The sequence below is a fragment of the Capricornis sumatraensis genome, chromosome 12, assembly GCF_032405125.1.
Source record: "Capricornis sumatraensis isolate serow.1 chromosome 12, serow.2, whole genome shotgun sequence".
NCBI lineage: Eukaryota > Metazoa > Chordata > Mammalia > Artiodactyla > Bovidae > Capricornis > Capricornis sumatraensis.
Window position 1 is genome coordinate 36,372,454 of NC_091080.1, and position 18,873 is coordinate 36,391,326.

The window sequence follows — 18,873 nt, forward strand, 5'->3', positions numbered from 1 at the left end:
TTCTGATCAGTAAACACATAGGAGTTTTGAGGACTTCAGATGAAATTATTTATTCATGTGAAAAAAAATAGAAATCTATTGTGAAATGTTTTCTTGTATTATAGTCTACATAGATAAAGTCAGGAAGAAGATATATAGCTGCTTTTAAACTGAAATGGTCAAACAAGTCTAATATGTCCAAGGATTCACTTTGGTTACATAAACTTGGGTTTTTACCAAGCAAGCTGTTTTCCTGTTAGCTATTTGTTGGTTTGTGGATTTAAGAAATGAATGATAACATATTTAAAGTATAGACGCTTAGTTTACTTTCTGGGAATTCTGGTAATGTTAGATTTTTGTACAGGCTTATTATTATTTATAACACAATCAGAACAGAGCTCCTTTGTGAGGTTTTATAATCTATTATGTTAATACTTGCCCAGTGTAGTTACATATTTGAGTCTCAGGCAACAAGAGGGAAGTGAAAGTGAAGTTGCTCAGTCGTGTCCAACTCTTTGCAGCCCCATGGACTGTAGCCTACCAGGCTCCTCCGTCCATGGGATTTTCCAAGCAAGAATACTGGAGTGGTTGCCATTTCCTTCTCCAAACCAGAGGGAAAGAAAAGTGAAGTCGCTCAGTGAAGTTGCGACCACATGGACTGTAGCCTACCAGGCTCCTCCATCCATGGGATTTTCCAGGCAAGAATACTGGAGTGGATTGTCATTTCCTTCTCCAGGGGATCTTCCCAACCCAGGGATTGAACCTGGGTCTCCTGCATTGCAGGCAGACGCTTTACCATCTGAGCCACCAGGGAAGCCAAACAAGAGGGAAAGATGTTCTCAGTGACAAACAGCTGGACATAGCTTGACTCTCCAGTTCTGCAACATCAGCCATAGGTGAGAATTAAATTCAAAATCACAAAACACAAGTGGATACTTTAAAAAACTGATTTGCGCTTGCAGACAACTTGACAAAGAAATGAATAAGCCAGCAAACCAGATTTACTGCTTTTTTCCTGATCTCTATTATATGTTTGGGAATCTTGTGATAGGACAACCGCCCCCCCCACCCCCCCCGGCACACACACACACACACACACACACACACACACACACACACACACACAAACTCCCAAAATGTTATCTTTAAAATTTTAAAATATTACTCTCATACAGATATGGACTAAGTACATGTAAAAGATTTATTTAATTCATTGGTAAGGGAACCAGACAAGTGGTAAAGCTGGTTCAAAATGCATTTGAGGCACAGTGCATTTAAAGGCAATGAAAAAAAGAAAAAAAAAAGATTGCGAGGTAGATAAAAAATTGTTTTATAAAGTGCAATAAAGGTATAATCTTTGGAGTTATTTTTTTCTGCACAGAAATCATTTAATTTCTATAATATAAAAATCTGATAGTCACAGTTTAACTTCGTAGCATCTGAACCCTAATTAACAGTAAATGATATGACAGAGTTACAGTCCCATGGAAAATTAAATATTCCCTGCATGGATCTATCAGACAATGATTGAGTATAACAGTGAAACAGGACAAGCAACCTTCCTTTTTCCTCATTTTGCAATTTTTTAACTTTATGAGTATGATATTCTCCTGTAGTTGGCCCCAGGGAACTTACACAGAAATGTAAATTTCTACTCTCAGGAAGGGAAGGTAGGTCTCTTTTATTCATTCATCAAAAGTATTTGACATGTATTTTGTGCTAGACACTGTACTGGGCCCAAGAGTATAGCAATAAGCAAATCATTGCAAAATATCTGATGGTCCTTACATTCTAGTAGTTTCCCTGGTGGCTCAGACAGTAAAAAAAAAAAAAAAAAAAAATCCACCTGCAATGAGGGAGACATGGGTTTGATCCTTGGGTTGGGAAGATCCCCTAGAGGAGGGCAGTAGGAGGAGATAGATTATAAGCAACAGGTGTCTACATGTTAGGTGGAGACTGTTGGGTGTTGAGATGTGTGACAGTGTCAAATGATGGAAAGTGCTAAGAATCAAGCAAGAAGTGGGAAAGAGGAGTGTTACCACTTTTAGGAAACACTCATAGAAGTGACACTTGAGTGGATATAAAGGTAGCAAAGAGGACTGGTGCCAAGGTTGGGCACAGGGAGATGATGGAGTTTGTATTGTCTCCCTCGGAGAGAAGGGTGTGAAGAGGGAAACTTCTAACAGATACGGGCTTAGATGCCATTTCAGAACTTTGGCGTTATTGCGTGTAACCATTGGGTGGTCAAATGCTGTGCAATAACCATGCATAATAACCATTGTATGGTTCTAAAAGTTTGGCCTTTACCATGGCCAATAAATTTGGGGCTCCTAATAACAGTTTTTGAATCATAGATTATATTTGTTTAATTTTAAATGATAAAGACATTTAAGTGATAAAATAATTATTATATTCCTTTAGGGATTTTTAAAAATAATATAATGTCATAGATGCTATTCCACCTCCTGCTTTAAGCTCTTTGGGGAGAGAAAAGAAAAAGTGCTACATTATGTTTTAGTCTTTTCTTCTCCGTTATAAGTCTGTCTGGAAAGTGTGCCTGTCATTGATTTTGATCTGAAAAACTCTATCTTTTTTCTGTAACTTAATTTCATTTCTACAAAAGAAAAGTACCACTTATAATATTGTATATGTCATGCAGAGAAGAGTAGAAATATTAATTGCCAGTGCTTCAGTCTAATTTGTGCATCTCTCAGAAATGTCGGTAATAGGCAGCATGCACTTCTGAGGATGGTGAGTCAGCAGAACAGAGAGCGCTTAAATAAAACAACCCAAGCATGTGATAAAAGGTACTCAGGGGTGATTGGCAACCCTAGTAGGATGGTGCGCCAGTTAACTTGATAATATGAAGACACCCAGAAGACTGTATTACCTTGGAAATCTAATGGAACCAAGTAGTCTTAAAACAGGTCCTTGATGTCATTAAGGATGATTTTTTTCAGCACTACCACGTCACAGGCTCTGCAGTATTTTGGTAGTAACAGATCTGAATCAGCAATCCAAGAGGAATTTCAATTTTGATTAAAATTCCTGCTAGACTGTAACTTCTTCTCTTTTCAAATCAAGTTGAGTCAAGTTATTTGTATACGTACACAATTAGAAACTCTTTGCAGGCACCTACTGCCTCATAGGTGTACTGCCGAAGTTTTCAGACTTGAATGACAGCACTGCCTCTGAATCTTATGCCACTCATGGACACTGATCATGACGGTAACTGCTACTGAGTTGCCATGTGCACAGCACCAGACACTGTAAGAAGTGCTATGTAGATGTACTCTCATCTAATCCTCTCAGCAACTTTAGGACTAAATCATAAACAACTATGTGGCTTTGTGTAAGTCCTAAGCTTGGGGTTTGAATTTTCTTTCTACTATGCTAGTTTCTCTGCCCTCAGATAATCTTGGCAGTTTTTCATAAGAACCATAATAAGCAAATGGAAATGTTTAAAATTCTTCATGTATTACAATCTTAGGTTAAAGTGTCAAATAAGGTCACACATGGAAAGAAACTTTAGTGTAGATTGAAAAATGAGGACTTTTTTACTTTTATAGCTCTGTCCCACTTAGAATCACTTTTCATCTAGTAGGGGGAAAAAAGCAATTTCATGAAGTGCTAATTTTAATCAACTTGCATCTGTATAAGGACCTTAAGCCCTCCTCTTGCATATTCCATTATATAATTCCCCCCTTTCTAGGCCTGACAGTGCTGAAAAGATTTATACCTGGACTTGTAGTTGGATATACCAGTGAAAACATACGATGTTTTTTTCCAGTTTCAAATATCTTCTCTTTTCCTGAGTATTAGTTTACAGAAGGGCTTTGCTATGTACTGTAGTACATATCAAATTCAACTAAAAATCAGAGTAAATCTCAGGTTCTTTCTGCATGTGAGAGAAGTCTGCTTATTCTGTTGATTTTTTCCTAATAGTATTACAGATTTCAGTAATTTTTGAATTGAGGGGAAGAGATCAAACCTCTTATTTCTTAGCTTTTCTTTTCATAATTCAGATATGCTATAGAGGCTACTGGAATGGTTTTCACCACTCAGCACAAATGTTATAGCTTGATGCAGTTGTTTTTGCTAAAGTATAATGGCCTTTACTGCCCTAAAACCACTTCACCAAGGTTCAGAGAGGAAGCTTTTTTCCCCCAGAAACAACTTTAAAAGGCACTCTTTGATTTCAGTGGTTAGGGGCCAGGTTAGTTCCCAGAAGATATAAATGAAAGCAGCTTTTCCAGAAGCACAAGTCTCCATTCTAAGGAGTCCTGGCATTGTTACTTAGGTAGACTCAGACTTACTACTTCTTATGTTATGAGAGATATCAGCTCGATGGTGGTACCTCTTTCTGTGTGATCCCTATCCCTAGAAGATGCATCAGTCAGGATTCCTTGTAATACTGACAGCACACCCATATAGGGTAACTGAGGAAGATTTAATGAAGGGTCTCATTTCCAGGGTGTAACTAGGATTAGGAAATCCATGAAGGATGGTGAAGGCAATCAATAGGAGGGGTATTTACTTGTGCCATGGCCTGTGGGGGCAAAGGGAAGGAAGTGACTGTTAGAACCTGGAGCAGTATAGCTAAAAGAAAAGTACCTGAGGAGGAGCTCTGGCCTTAGTAGAGCAACCTCTGGCAACTGACCTGGGAGCAGGGAGCTGGGGAAGTAAGTACCTGGTCCCTGTTCTGCTAGCATATTCTGACCCTTAATTGGTGCTTCCCCTTGGCTGGGTCTAACCGGAAGCCAGATTAAAGCCTTGGGTGAAACAACTAGGTTAATGGATTAAAAGTGGATATGTGACTTCAAGGATGGCTGTTCCTTCATTCATCCATTCATTCAAGGAAATATGTCTGCTTTTGTTTTGTTTTGTTTTTTCCTACTTACCTTTTGGCACACTGATGATGAGCACTGGCATTACAAAGACACAACCTTGCTTTCTTAACGCTTACCATTTTATAAAGAAAGGCAGATAATCAGACAATTAACCAACAATGAAGTTACAACATAGTGCTTACAGCAGAAGTTTAAGCAAAGTGCAACTGAATCACTATTAAAAAGAGGTGTCAACTGTCAGTTCTCCAAAAAGACCTGTTGACTAAGCAAAGTTTAGTTTGGTGAAAGTGAAAGTCGCTCAGTTGTGTTCAACTCTTTGTGACCCCATAGACTATACAGTCCATGGAATTCTCCAGGCCAGAATACTGGAGTGAGTAGCCTTTCCCTTCTCCAGGGGATCTTCCCAGCCCAGAGATCAAACCCAGATCAAATGAGTTTATTAAACATAGCCAAACTACCAGTGTCCAGAGTTTTTGATAAAATAGTTTCGGGTTGGTAAGCACACAGTGAGTTGAGGATATTGAGTGAGTCTTGATGAACACTCTGTCTTGATATGTAAACTACTTGAGTTGACTCATAGTTTTATCTTCCTGGAGGAAAGAGCAAAGTTATTTTTGCTTCTGAATATTTTTTAACATAGGCAAAGGAAAATATTCTTGGTTCCAGGACTATTTAACAAAGACACAGTAAATTAATTCAATTTCAGTCTCAGAGTCGAGAAAGAAACATTTAACATTTATTAAACATCACTTATTAACCAGGTAATACTGCATGCTTTAATCTTCACTCTAGCCCTGAGGAGTTAAGTAGTATTATTAGTTGACTCATTGCAAATAACCCTGATGCTAGGAAAGCTTGAGGCCAGGAAGGGAAGAGGGCAGCAGAGGTGGAGATAGTTGGATGGCATCACTCACTCAATGGACATGAGTTTGAGCGAACTCTGGTAAGTAGTGAAGGACAGGGAAGTCTGGCGTGCTGCAGTCCGTGGGGTCAGAGAGAGTTGGACATGACTTAGCAACTGCACAACAACTTTCCTGTTTTATAGATGAGGACAGTGAGACTCAATTACCCAAGGTCACAGAGCAACTAATAGTGCCAGGAATTTACTTTCCTGTGGGAGTGGAGAGTTGGGGAAAGATATTAAAAGGAGAGAATATTCTAGATGACCTCAAAGATACATAAGATAGCAACAATAGGGGAAGAGAAGATGGATAGGAATGAGGAGAATGAATTCAGGGAAAGGAAACAGTATGAATGTCTTCACCCTAAGGTGTGACAGTGCCTAACACGTTTTAGGGAAGGCCTGCAGGTTTGTGGAAGATTGATAAGAGGCATGAGGAACCTATGTAATTAGTATTAGGGCTCATGAAGAGAAACACTTTTCTTCACCTCCTTCTGTTGCTTTTGTTAAATAGGGACTTTCACCAACATGCCCACCTTCTCAGGATTGGATTGAGGATGTAGCTTAAACTTGAACTTTCCCAGTCCTCAAAGCAAGGGGTCACTAACCTGGTTAGTGAGATGGGGTGAAGTTCCCTGTGCTTTGTGGGCTGGTGTCTTAAATCTCTCTCTCTCACTGAAAATGGTGATGAATTGTTTTAAAATTAGTTTTACATCAGTCCTTAGGAAGATAGATTTAATTCTTCCTCTCCCAAATATATCTTAATATCTTTATAATCCTAATTCAAGTTTTTCATCACAGGAAGGTAAATATATAGTATGTATCTTTTTCTTTTCTTTTTTTTAAACAAACCTACATTTTAGAAATCCATTTTAAATGAATTAAAATTTACAACTATGTAAGTAATTTGAATAACAATTTTGTTATTTTGTTTACCAAAGCAGATGGAAACAGTTAATTGTGAATACACTGGGAAATGAGCCATTTCCAATTCAGACAGGTAATCATAATATTTGGGAGAGATGTTTGCCAAGCCGTGATACAAGGATAGTACCCATCACCAAGCATCATTTTTACTTAACTAAGACAATAAAATCATGTTTTCTGACATAAATTTATATAGAACCAGCATATCTTCATTTGGCCTTAAGCTGTGTTAGTCACAACTATTATCCATTGTGGATTTTATAGGTATTTTCAGGCTACTTTTATTTTTTCTATTTTATAGAGAAGAAACCAAGGTGCTTATCTGTTATTTTCTTCTCGATCTTGTTTCTGAAGAGTCAGACTCACAATTTGAATTTAATGGGACTGTCTACCTCCTATTGTGAAGAAAGGTTTTCTAAAGAAATAAATTAATTCTAAAAAATTCAATTCATAAATTAAAATTTGTGAAATTTCTGAAATCAATTAAACTGGAACCTTGAAGTGTTGAATAGGGCTTAGTGAGTTAATGGCTTCTTGTGACATATGAACTTGAAAGAAAAGTACTCAAAATATACAACATAATTAGAAATTAGTGTTTTATCCAGTTTTGGCAGTTTTAGAAAATCCTAAATGAAAAACCTTCCACTGCACAGTGAAATACTGTTTGCTGTAGATATAAATATGGATAGAAATATATTTGTTTACTGTATTGAGTTTTACATATTTTAAGGCTTTATTTATTTGAGGTATAGTTGAAATATTAGTTTCAGGTATACAATATAGTGATTCAACATTTTTCAAGGTTATACTCCATTTCAAATCATTATAAAATGTGGGGTATGTTCCTTGTGCTGTGCAGTTTATTCTTGTAGCTTATTTATTTTATACATGATAGTTTGTCCCTCTTAATTCCCTACCACTAGTTTGTTCTCTCTCTGAGTCTATTTCTGTTTTGTTACATTCATTCATTTTATTTTTTAGATTCTACATATAAGTGATCATGTAGAGTATTTGTCTTTCTCTGTCTGACTTATTTCACTAAGCACAACACCCTCCAGGTATTTTTGATGGAAAAGCATTTTCTTTTCCCCTTTTTAAAAAAAAAAATTTATTTTTTGGAGGGTAATTGCTTTACAATATTGTATTGGTTTTGCCATACATTCTGTCATTAAAAATATTTATTTTTAATTATATTTCTCTATTTTTGTTTTTTTTAAAATGTACATGTAAAATTATAAAAATTTAAAAATACAGAAAAACAAAAAACAAGCCTTCTTTCTGCTACATTTCAAAATTATCAGCTCCCCTTCTAGAGTCAATGACTATAATAAATGGTCTATCATTTAACAAAATTTTATGCATATACAAGTGTCTATCCACATTGTTTTCTTTAAACACAAACTATTAACATGCTATACAAACTTACCCTTACCTTGATTCATTTGTTTAACCATTTATCTGATAGATTGTTCTATATTGTCTTGTAAATTGTTTTTTGTCTCTTTTTAAACAGCTACAAAATATTCTCTTGTATGAAAGAACCATAATTTATCTAATGTGTCTTCAGTTTAACAATCACCTCAGATAAATGAACAAGGAGACTTTCATATTTTTTTCTTTCTCTTTCTTACTTTTTCATGTGTTGAGGCTTGGCTTGTCCTGACACTTGCATCACCCTTCTGCTCTACTATGCCTCAGCAAACAATTTATATGACATGTAGTTTACTTTCCCACATTCCCACAATCTCAAATTCTGTTTGCAAGCTTACTTTGACAATGAATCGAGGATTTGGGATCTTTGTGATAATCTGTTGAAAACAAAGTTGAGGTTCATCAGTCCAGAAGTCTTGAGCCATTGTGTCATTGAAGTCATTTTCATTCTGTCAGTCCTGCCCAAGAGGAATTCACTATTTTCCCATGACAGTCTCTGTCTGGATAAATGATCTAATCTATACAGTTGTTAATAAAATTGCTTTTTGTTGTACTGATGAACTTTGTCAGAGTCAACATATAAATATCAGTAAGTGAATGCTCAAGTTATGAAAAGGCACTGTAACCTATTCTTCTGTTAAGCAAAACACATTAAGTATCTGCAGTGTTACTGGTAATAGGCTAGGTATGGAGGTGCAAAGGCCTCTTAGGTGGTGCTAATGGTAAAGAACCCGCCTGCCAGTGCAGAAGACCTAAGAGATGTGTGTTCAGTCCCTGGGTGGGGAAGATCTACTGGAGGAGGGAAGAATTCACGCCTGGAGAATCCCATGGACAGAGGAGCCTCGTGGGCTACAGTCTGTATGGTCTCAAAGAGTCAGACAAGACTGAAGCAACTTAGCACACACCCATGCATGGAGAAACAAAGATAAATGGAGTATGGTTTTTGCCCTCAAAGGGCTTACATTAGGTTTCAGAAATAGATATAAAAAGAGACAATGTATTTTCAAAGGTGGAGGCTTGATTTTGCATCATGCTATTTTCCATGTATTGAAAGCTTGCATACATCAAAAAACTGTGTTAAAACAAGGTAACTGGGGTCTAGTTGGACTATTTCAACCACCTCAATGACTATAACCCTCTGCTGCTGCTGCTGCTGCTGCTAAGTCGCTTCAGTCGTGTCCGACTCTGTGCGACCCCATAGATGGCAGCCCACCAGGGGCCACCAGGCTCCCCCGTCCCTGGGATTCTCCAGGCAAGAACACTGGAGTGGGTTGCCATTTCCTTCTCTAATGCATGAAAGTGAAAAGTGAAAGTCAAGTCGCTCAGTCGTGTCTGACTCTTCACGACCCCATGGACTGCAGCCTACCAGGCTCCTCCATCCATGGGATTTTCCAGGCAAGAGTACTGGAGTGGGGTGCCATTGCCTTTTCCACTATAATACTCTAGCTCAGACCTAACCTATGGGTAGTGACCTTGAATGTTACAGGTACACTATGAAGCATGCTATCTTATTTGTCTCTCTGTCTCTCTTTTTGTGCTGTGCCGGGTTGTTTGTGGGATCCCTAACCAAGTATCAAACCCAGGCCCTGGCAGTTAAAGCAACCATTTCTAACAACTAGACCCCCAGGGAATTGCCTGAAGCATGGTATCTTAGAAGTCACAGAGCAGAAAGGATCGCAGGCCACAGGATTTATTAAATAAACAACACACACAATAATATCAAGGGTATAGAGATAGAGTAAGTAAACGTTCTTAGATTAGGGTACAAGCAGATGGAAGGACCATCGTATCTAAGACCTGGAGTTCACAAGGCTCACGTATCCTCTTTTCCTCTCTGTCTCTCTTTGCCATTGCTGTCCTCCCTGTTCATAGTGTGCTTATGAGGACCAGAGTTGATGATTGAGGTGGAACTTCACAGGTAGTAGTCCTGGGCCATGCTATATACTTGTTTTATTGGAGACACTCAATACCAATGACATTTGGACATCACAGTGAACTGTCAGCCTGCTAAATAGGTGTAGAGTACTCAAGTCATCTGGGGTAGAGTACAAATGGGGCCAGAATGACATACTAGATGTCACCAATGGATGACCGAATTTGAGGCTGACATAGTATTCATCCTAGAGTTGGCATGATTTGGTCTTTTCGTTCCTTTCCACCTCCAAACGACAATCTTGTTTATTCTATCATGGTTTTTATTTTATTAATCAATTGTTGGCATGTCTTACAGGTTGCTAACTTGCCATGTATTTTAACATAGCACATGAGTTCTACCTATGTCTCATGAGCAACTTGCTTACTTATTACTTGCTTGCTTATTATGTATATATAACATATCCTATAAGCTTTACCTATTTTTTTGTAATTTATATGAACTATATTTAACAATTCTTATGAGTTCAGACTCTCCCGTTTGTTTCCTTATCTTCTATAGTACAACTGAATATTCTCCAACAACATGGGAAATGCACATTTTGAGACTTTGTTCTTGAATTCCAATCTCATTTTGTGTATGGGTTTGGAGACTCAAGTTCAATAGTTCCAAATTGGACTCATCATCTTTCACTATAAATGCTTCCTTGAATATTCTACAGTGATTGTTGACATGAATTCTCACCTTAGTCTTAGAATTCTCTTACGTCTTCTCTCTCTTTACCAGAATCAACAAAGAATTTTGCTTTTATCCTAAAATTATCTCTTTTATCTTCTATTTCTGATGTTCCAAGGCTTTTCAACTTGCTGACAGCTTTACTTTTCTGCAATACAAGCTGATTCCTAGCTACCTGTCCCACCTTCTCCTATCTCAATCCCTCCCCCAGTATTACTTGCAATTTTTCCTAAATACCATGCATATTCATACATATGAGTATTAGCATATAAAACAGTAAAAAAATTAAAATAATTGTAAATTCACAGGAAGTTGGATAACTGACATAGGTCTTATTTATGTATGCTTCATCCATTTTGCCCCAGGTACATGTTTTTTCTGTGTTTGGGATATCACTTCTTCCCTTAACTGATTGACATATTAAAATTTTAACCATCCTTCTTTTAATACCTGGCTTCAAAGTCATAAAGCTTTCCAAACTTCACCCTGCTGTTGCTGAATTAATCACTTCTTCCTTAGTGCTGAGTTTTTCCCACATGACATCATAACTATCTTCTCTGAGAATCCATAACATCTTTGAGAACAAGGACTGTGTTTTATTCACTTTGGAAATCAGAGGATGTAGCTCAAAGCTTGGCACATATTAAGTCCCCAAGGCTTTAGCAATACGTGAACCGTGAACTTCCAGATGTTCAAGCTGGTTTTAGGTTCCTCTGGCAGAGAAACCAGAGATCAAATTGCCAACATCCAATGGATCATTGAAAAAGCAAGAGAGTTCCAGAAAAACATCTATTTCTGCTTTATTGACTATGCCAGAGCCATTGGCTGTGTGGAGCACAATAAACTGTGGAAAATTCTGAGAGAGATGGGAATCCCAGACCACCTGACCTGCCTCTTGAGAAACCTGTATGCAGGTTAGGAAGCAACAGTTAGAACTGGACATGGAACAGACTGGTTCCAAATAGGAAAAGGAATACATCAAGGCTGTATATTGTCACCCTGCTTATTGAACTTTGCAGAGTACATCATGAGAAACATTGGACTGGAGGAAGCACAAGCTGGAATCAAGATTGCCAGGAGAAATATCAATAACCTCAGATATGCAGATGACACCACCCTTATTGCAGAAAGTGAAGAAAAACTAAAGAGTATCTTGATGAGAGTGAAAGAGGAGAGTGAAAAAGTTGGCTTAAAGCTCAACATTCAGAAAACTAAAATCATGGCATCCAGTCGTATCATTTCATGGCAAATAGATGGAAGAACCATAAGAACAGTGTCAGACTTTATTGTGGGGGTGCTCCAAAATCACTGCAGATGGTGATTGCAGCCATGAAATTAAAAGACACTTACTCTTTGGAAGGAAAGTTATGACCAACCTAGACAGCATATTAAAAAGCAGAGACATTAGTTTGTCAACAAAGGTCCATCTAGTTAAGGCTATGGTTTTTCCAGTGGTCACGTATGAATGTGAGAGTTGAACTGTGAAGAAAGCTGAGCGCTGAAGAATTGATGCTTTTGAACTATGGTGTTGGAGAAGACTCTTGAGAATCCCTTGGACTGCAAGGAGATCCACCCTGTCCATCCTAAAGGAGATCAGTCCTGGGTGTTCATTGGAAGGACTGATGTTGAAGCTGAGACTCCAGTACTTTGGCCACCTGATGCAAAGAGCTGACTCATTTGAAAAGACCCTGATACTGGGAAAGATTGAGGGCAGGAGGAGAAGGGGACGACAGAGGATGAGATGGCTGGATGGCATCACCGACTCAATGGGTATGAGTTTGGGTAGGCTCCAGGAGTTGGTGATGGACAGGGAAGCCTGGCATGCTGCAGTTATGAGGTCGCAAAGAGTCAGGCATGACTGAGTGACTGAACTGAACTGAATAAAAATATTGTGAATTTGCTAGAAATTATTTTTTTTTCAAGAAAACAGGATGTAAAAGTACAATTGTACAAAGCAGATGCATTTAGTAGGTGGTGTTTTAGTAAGTGTTAGTCACTCGGTTGTGTCCGACTCTCTGCGACCCTATGGACTGTAGTGCACCAGGTTCTCTGTCCATGAAATTCTCCAGGCAAGAATACTGAAGTGGGTAGCCATTCCCTTCTCCAGGAGATCTTCCTGACTCAAGGATTGAACCTGAGTTTCCCACATGGCAAGCAGATTCCTTACAGTCTGAGCTGCTAAGGGATGTTATTACAGATTCCTTTCAATATGATATTCCCTGGAGAATTTAAAATATAATTCAGTTTCCAAAAAAAAATACTATTAAGTTCATGAGTGCATCTACTGAATAATATGAGATAAATATTGAAGAAGTATGCAAATAAAAAAATCCCAATCTAAATTTTTGAACCAGTTTTATTTTCTGTCCTTCCTTCCTGTTACAAAGATGTAGTAGTAACATCACTTCTGGGATCAGAGATTCTTACTTCCTGCGCTGTTGACTCCTGTCTCATTCTCTGGGAGAAAAGTTGCATGTGATCTGAATGTGTGTTGACTTCTCCAGGCTCTGTGTGTGAATGAGGAGGCCACATGAACATGTTTGTGACCCCAGTCCATCCTCAGAGTTTCCTAAGCTTTGTCTCACTAGTGGCCTTGATCAAGACTTCAAATCTTCACCCTCTCTAGGTACCCCAGCAGTTTAGCTGAGGGAAGCTGCTGACTACAGTGGCTGCATCTGGCAACCCATTTGCTGTGCTGGGGTGGTGGGCACTTTCTGGCTGCTGTTCATCCTTATCCTATAGCTTCATTGCTGCACAAAGGTTGTGACAGAAACAGTAATGCACACCCATCACGCGCACCAAAAGTGTTTGTATGAACAGATTTTAAAAAGGCATTATGTTGACATTGCAGTTAAGATTGTGATGGCAGGAAAATGAGGAAGAAAGTGAAGACAAGACTGCGATATAGATAGAGGAAATAGGTAAATGTGGTGCTTTTCATATGCATGCTCACTTCCTCAGCTATCACTGATGATAATCTTACCAAACAACACACCACCCGCCCTGGCTGGCTTCACCACATCTTAGCAGCTGGTCATATCATGAACTCTGTTGGAGTCATATTCTCTCCCTTGTTAACAATATAAACTCAAATTTATATCCAGCATCTCATAAGTTTCTTCATCAAAAAAACATTTTCATCCCTTTCTGAGAAAGGTTAGACCTAGTCCGTGAGTCCGGTTTAGGCTATCTTGTCCTCTCTATTTGTTGTGTCTTTTCCAACTGTACTTTTCCCCAGGGCTCCTGCAAACACTCTTCTCACCTCCGAAAGAGCAAACATGAAAAGCCCTCATGTCAGGCATGGTAGGAAGATCCTGCTGTAGGTTGGTTAAGTTGGAAGTTTAAGGAGGGAGGGTTGTTTTTCCTGTAATCGTGATCCCTGTTAATGAACGATACATGTTCTAAACCTTTACCACAGTTTCTTTTGTCTTTGTTCTCTCACTGAATTGAAAATAAAGTATGGATTTTTTTCAAGACAAGTGAAGTTTTTTAATTCACCAGAGAATTAAATACAGAAGAATTGCACTTCATGTCCCCCTGTTGACTTTAGGAGCAACTGGTGTTGTTCGGAAATGATCACACAGGCATGTCTACTTCTGGGCACTGAAATTACTTTTCTCTCTTTTCATTCCCTGACATCTTAGAAGGGAAAACAAGGACTTTTCATCTGTTTGGAGACAAAGAACTGATGGATTGTGTGACACAGCCCTTTTATTCTTGGCAAGACTTGACATCGAAAGAGCAGTGGGAGATAGCTTTCAAGTGGGCCTTAGGAGAAAATTCAAAGGACTGTGTTTCTGCAGGCTCAAGTCTCTCTATCCTGAGAAAATCACTCAGCACAACAGGGCTAGAGGCAGTGGGCACTGTCACTCGTACATGCTGTTAGCTGTCACACTCTGTTCCGTTATGCAGAAGACCTTACAAGAATAGTGATTCATTGAATAAAGAATAAAGTTCATTAAGATAAAATTAGATGATCGGGAAACTGAATCAGCATTTTAGAGCTGTTACAGTAAAAAAGTACTTTGTAATATGTTTTAGAATTCATGTCCTAAATAGTATTACTTGATTGTCCGTGGAGGGCATATCAGTTAAGAATCTCATATGTTTTTGCATACAAGCCTTTTCTCCATCTGTACCAAGCTAGTATCCTAGATTGATTGTGAAGGTGCAATCAATCAATAAATAGAAAAATTAATTATGTAAGGTGCTAAATTTTTGTTCTTTGAATGAGATTATTTAGGTCAAATTTCATCCTAAGTTTAGTTATTGTATCTCACCTGGGCATCATTCTCTCATTGATTCAAATAATTTTTTAGTCATCTGTTTCCTTCCCGACTTATAACTAACACCACATCTTAACTCTACCTGCAAACATAGTCTTGTCTCTGGAATTAATAAAATTAAAATGAAAAAAAGCAAGGAGAACAATAGAATTTGGACACTTTATTTCTGTATTTCTTAAAAGATTCCTTAAATAAAATCCATATTTCACAGTTAGACAAAATTATTGTTTAATATCATTGAAATATCCAGTACACAATTTACATTTACTGATTGCCAGCGTTATGGTAGTAGGTTTCTCAGAAACCCAAAGCTGATAATTTTCTTTGAGGAAGAAAGTACTCTGAGATACTCAGGATCCATAGAGATACAGTGAAATGTTGTATATAATTTTCTTCCAGTAGTTACATTAAAAATATTAAAAAATACATTAATTTTCAATAATGTATTGAATTCAATGTATCTAACATTATTTCCATATGTAATCAAAATGTAATATTTTATATTTTTTAGTATACCAAGTTATCAATATTCAGTATGTATTTTATACCATCTAAATTTGAACTAGCCACATTTCAAGTGTTCAGTAACACTTGGAACCACATGTGGTTAGTGGCTACTATATTAGACACACTCAGAGATAATAAGGGTAATAAAATTAGTACATGTTCTAAATATATGTGTAACTATAATTTTAAAACATTTTATACTTCCCATAACCTTGGGTTTTCTTAAAATAAATTTTTACAAATTAGATTTTGAAATATCATAGGTACTAAGACAGGCATGTTATAGATGATGGGTATATAAAATAAATTTAATTTTAAAATATATTTTAAAAATATAGGTATGATGTATTTTTTATATGTGGATTTATACACATATACCAAATGAATTTCTTTTATTAATTTTGATCTATAGATCCTTTTTTACAAAGTCTTCATTATATTTCAGTGGTCTAAAGTTTGACTCAGTTTTTCTTATTAAAAATATATTGAAAGAATGAATTCAAGAACCAAGCATTTTTAGAGCCAGCATTACAAACTTTTCACTGTTAGTTGGATGCCTAATTTGACAGGTGTGGTTTTTAATTTGCAGTTAGAAATGCAATCATTTTCTTTCTTTTTGATTATTTGACTGCTGTTGAGATAAATGCAGCATATGCTACTTCATTGGCCTCTCTTTTTCCATCTGAAATTCTGTTTAAGTCAGATTCATCTTTGAAAACTCACACTGGCTCATCTCTAAAACTTCTTCTAAAATAGACCCATATCATTATTAGATTTAATGTAAACAGTCTTGTTTTTTTAAAATATTTTAGATATATTTTCTTTAACAGTGAAAAAAAGTCACTGTTTCTAAGTGTCTTTGAGATCAGAGAGTGAACTTGAACTTACATGTAGTGAGACCAGAATGTGGGCATCAGTCACTAAAGTTGGAAGTGAATAGAGCCAACAACCAGAAGATTGTGCCTTATCCCACTGGTTTTCCTTACTCACCTTTGTGATGCACTAATTCTTGTGAAGCAATAACATCTTTTCATGAAAAATGGTCCTGGGTTTAAGTGGCACTGAAGTATAATTACTAGGGAGAGGAAAGAGGGGAAATAGTTCTTTGACAGAAAATACTGTATCTGGATAAACTGAAACAAAGATGTTGAATATTAATACATATATGTGACAAACTGCAATATGGAAATAAGAAGTGGTATCTGAAATTAGTTCAGAGTTCGTGTGGCTAACGTCTTTCAAGACAGGGGCCATCAAACTTTTTCTGTATTAAGTCCAGATAGTAAGTATCTTTGTGGACCATATGGTATCTGTCAGAATGAATCAGCTCTGCTATTGTAGTTCAGACGGCAGCCATAGGCAATTACAAATGAACATGGCTGTGTTCCAATAAAACTTTATTTACAAGCAGGTGCTTGGCTGTATTTGACCCATGTAACTCCCGTGTAAGAATATGTTGGGTAGCTGCACTGCAACTTTCACCTTCTTGGATACTTCTTGAAAATATCCACATAATGGGTATGGTTTCTCCTGAATCACATTTCCCACAATGAGACACATTTCTTATCCCAAAGTTACTATTTTATAACTATTTTATAGTTAAGTTATGCATTTGGCTGCTCTAAGAGAGATCTGAAGTTATAGTGGCTTTAAGCAAGATAGAGGATTATTTCTGTCATGAGTAACTTTCCCTAGAAGTGTATAGCTGATATAGTGATTCAGGGTGTCACCTTATCTTCATCCCCATCCATGGCTCACCATCACCCAGTCTGCCTTTGGAAGGAAAGGTAAGGGTACAACCCGGAAGTTGGTCACGTCACTTCTGCTCAGATCTCACTAGTCAGCACTTAGCCAAACAGCCCCATCTAAAACTGCAAGAAAGACTGAGAAACAGAGCATTTATTTGGCAAAAGGAGAGCACTAGAGTGGTAGGGTAAATTTCCCAAATAAATTTCCAGAACTCTTACTACTACAGAAAAGATGAATAACAATGGGGAGGGCATGTAGCTGCAACTAGCGTTTCTGCTTAACTCTTATATTTATAGAACAGTTTAGGGCCTGAGAGGAGATACTTACATTTTAAAGTTATGTTTTACTGTAATTCATGTAACAGATTATATGCTGTTGTGTTATTTGAGGATAGAGACTGTCCTAAAGTCTTCAGGCATTTTTTGAAACACAGATAACAGGCATGTACTATACTTGGTTAAAATATCGTTTTAGAGCTTATGTAATGGCAACTATCTTGCATATGCTACTTCTTTTACTGAGTCTATGATAGACATTACTAATAAATCTTGGCATTCTTTCCCACTGAACTTAGACTTGGCCTTGGGCTCCTCTATATTCTGTTCCAATCAGGTAGAGATGGCATTCCATCAGCAGTTTATTTGTTCTTCTTGCTTAAAGTTACAACATTCTTCTTTTTGTATCTTTGACTCCAATCTTATCTACAGACAGTGGTGTGACAATAAATAAATGAAATGTTGTTTTTTGTCTTTTTAAGTCAAATCTTCCTCCCTTAAATTTTGTTTAATTTTCATCTTGCTTTTATTTCCAGACTATGCTTTATATTTCATTTTATATAATTAATTTTAGTCACACAACCAGAATTGGAGTAATTTTATTCAACTTCTTAATTTTTTAAATAGAAAAAACTGAAACTCAAAAAAATGAAAGGACTTACCCATGGGAACACAACTAGATATTGCCAGCATTGAAGCTAGGTTTCTGAACCCTACTCTACCACACTAGTGCTCTCCTTTTGCCAAGATAAAATCAGTAAGTGACAAGAATATTTAGAAATCAGGAATAATTATAGCACTAATTAGATAAGACTGATCAATATCAGAACTTTAATTTTTCAAGTTTCTATTTCTTGCATCTGTAGGCAAGAACCAACGTATTTCATTATTTTTTTATGTAAAAGAATTGGTACCCTAAGCAATCCTTGCTCTAATGTTTGGTTGCTTCTAGAAACTTTCAAATTTTGCAAAATGGATTTGACTTTGTGAAAAGTAGGATTTGAAGATTGCTTTCTAGTACATCCTCATTTTAGTCTATAAAGAATGCTGCTGCTGTTCTTTTAATACCTGGGCATTTCCTGCTTCAGTAAGGTGCCTTTATGTGAGATTCAAAGTACTGACTTTTGTAGAATATTTTCCAGAGTAATTTATGATAGTGATTTTTAAATTTGTTTCAGTGTATTTTGAACCATGGGTCTATCAGGTTATGTTGCTTCTCATTTTATTCAGATCTTTTCATGCATTCAAAATTGCTTGTATTCTCTCAGGCAAGGCTGTCCACTTCACTTTTCCTTATGTGCTAACAGTTTTTCTCAGCAGGTGTGCTGCTGCACCTGAAAACCCTTATAAACAGGCAGGT

General features: G+C 37.1%; 1 non-coding gene across 1 annotated transcript; it reads right to left on the reverse strand.

Moving 5' to 3' along the window:
* Nucleotides 1–721: 721 nt before the first annotated feature.
* On the reverse strand, nucleotides 722–793 carry TRNAC-GCA (transfer RNA cysteine (anticodon GCA)). The gene has a single exon. It is a non-coding gene; the product is annotated as a tRNA-Cys (tRNA).
* Nucleotides 794–18,873: the final 18,080 nt, after the last annotated feature.